Consider the following 2,341-nt stretch of genomic DNA (forward strand, 5'->3'; position numbering starts at 1 on the left):
GGCTGGTTCCAACTCTTGGCTATTGTAAATAGTGCTGCAATAAACATGGGAGTACAGGTATCCCTTCAACATGATGATTTCCATTCCTCTGGGTATATACCCAGCAGTGGGATAGCTGGGTTGTATGGTAGATACAGGTATCCCTTCAACATGATGATTTCCATTCCTCTGGGTATATACCCAGCAGTGGGATAGGTGGGTTGTATGGTAGATTTATCTGTAATTGTTTGAGGAAACTCCATATAATTTTCCATAAAGGCTGCACCATTTTGCAGCCCCACCAACAGTGTAGGAGGGTTCCTTTTTCTCTGCATCATGACCAGCATTTGTCATTATCAGTCTTTTGGATTTTAGCCATCCTAACTGGAGTGAGTTGGCATCTCAAAGTGGTTTTTTTTTATTTTTTTATTTTTTTAGTGGGATAGCTGGGTTGTATGGTAGATTTATCTGTAATTGTTTGAGGAAACTCCATATCATTTTCCATAAAGGCTGCACCATTTTGCAGCCCCACCAACAGTGTAGGAGGGTTCCTTTTTCTCTGCATCATGACCAGCATTTGTCATTATCAGTCTTTTGGATTTTAGCCATCCTAACTGGAGTGAGTTGGCATCTCAAAGTGGTTTTGATTTGCCTTTCCCGAATGCTGAGTGATGTTGAGCATTTTTGCACATTTCTGTTGGCCATTCGTATATCTTCCTTTGAGAAATGCCTATTCATCTCCTTTGCTCATTTTTTAATTGAGTTACTCATTTTTTTTTTTTTTTGCTGTTGTTTGAGTTCCTTGTATATTCTGGTAATTAATCCTTTGTCAGATGTATGTTTTGCAAATATTTTCTCCCATTCTGTTTCCGAACCCTCGGCGGGAGCGCCTCTGCGCTTCCCATGCGGCGCACTAGCGCAGTGCGCCACTGGGTCGCCCCTCAAAGTGGTTTTGATTTGCCTTTCCCGAATGCTGAGTGATGTTGAGCATTTTTGCACATTTCTGTTGGCCATTCGTATATCTTCCTTTGAGAAATGCCTATTCATCTCCTTTGCTCATTTTTTAATTGAGTTACTCATTTTTTTTTTTTTTTGCTGTTGTTTGAGTTCCTTGTATATTCTGGTAATTAATCCTTTGTCAGATGTATGTTTTGCAAATATTTTCTCCCATTCTGTTGGTTGTCTTTTCACTCTATTGTTTCTTTTGCTGTGCAGAAGCTTTTTAGTTTGATATAATCCCATTTGTTTATTTTCCCTTTGGTTGCCTGTGCTTTTGGGGTCATATTCATGAAGTCTGTGCCCAACCCTACGTCCTGGAGTGTTTCCCCTATTTTCTTTAAGGAATTTTGTTTCAGGACATATATTTAATTCTTTAATCCATTTTGAGTTGATTTGGGTATATGGTGAGAGGTATGGGTCTAGTTTTATTCTCCTGCATATGAATATCCAATTTCCCCAGCACCACTTACTGAAGAGGCAGTCTCTTCCCAGTGTGTAGTCTTGGTGCCTTTGTCAAAGATCAGATGGCTGTAGGTATATGGGTTCATTTCTGATTCTTTATTCTGTTCCATATGTCTGTGTGTCTGTTTTATGCCAGTACCATGCTGTTTTGGTTACTATAGCTTTGTAGTGTAGCTTAGAGTCAGGTAGTGTTATGCCTCCAGCTTTATTTCTTTTGCTTGGGATTGCTTTGGCTATTTGTGGTCTTTTGTTATTCCATATGACTGTTAGGATTGTCTTTTACAGTTCTGAAAAAAATGTTATTGCAATTTTGATGGGGATCATGTTGAATCTGTAGATCACTTTGGGTAGTATGGACATTTTCACAGTGTTAATTCTTCCAATCCAACAGCATGGGATATCTCTCCATCTTCTTGTGTCCTATTTAATTTCTCTCAACAGTGGTTTGTAGTTCTCATCATAGAGATTTTTCACATCCTTGGTTAAATTTATTCCTAGGTGTTTTTTTTTTTGTGGAGGGCGGTGGCTATTGTTAATGGGCTAGCTTTCTTAATTTCTTTTTCCACCAGTTCATTGTTAGAATATAGAAATGCTACTGATATTTGCATGTTGATTTTGTATCCTGCAACTTTTGGTTTTGTATCCTGCTACTGTGCTGAACTCATTTATCAACTGCAAGAGTTTTTTTGTAGAGGCTTTGGGCCATTCGATATATAGGATCATGTCATGTGCAAACAGGGACAGTTTGACTTCATCTTTTCCAATCTGGATGCCCTTTATTTCCTTCTCTTCTCTGATTGCTCTGGCTAGTACTTCCAACACTGTGTTGAATAGGAGTGGAGAGAGTGGGCATCCTTGTCTGGTGCCTGATCTTAAGGGAAAAGCTTTCATTTTTTCTCCG

The sequence above is a fragment of the Galeopterus variegatus genome, unplaced genomic scaffold (genome assembly GCF_000696425.1).
Source record: "Galeopterus variegatus unplaced genomic scaffold, G_variegatus-3.0.2 Scaffold2402, whole genome shotgun sequence".
NCBI lineage: Eukaryota > Metazoa > Chordata > Mammalia > Dermoptera > Cynocephalidae > Galeopterus > Galeopterus variegatus.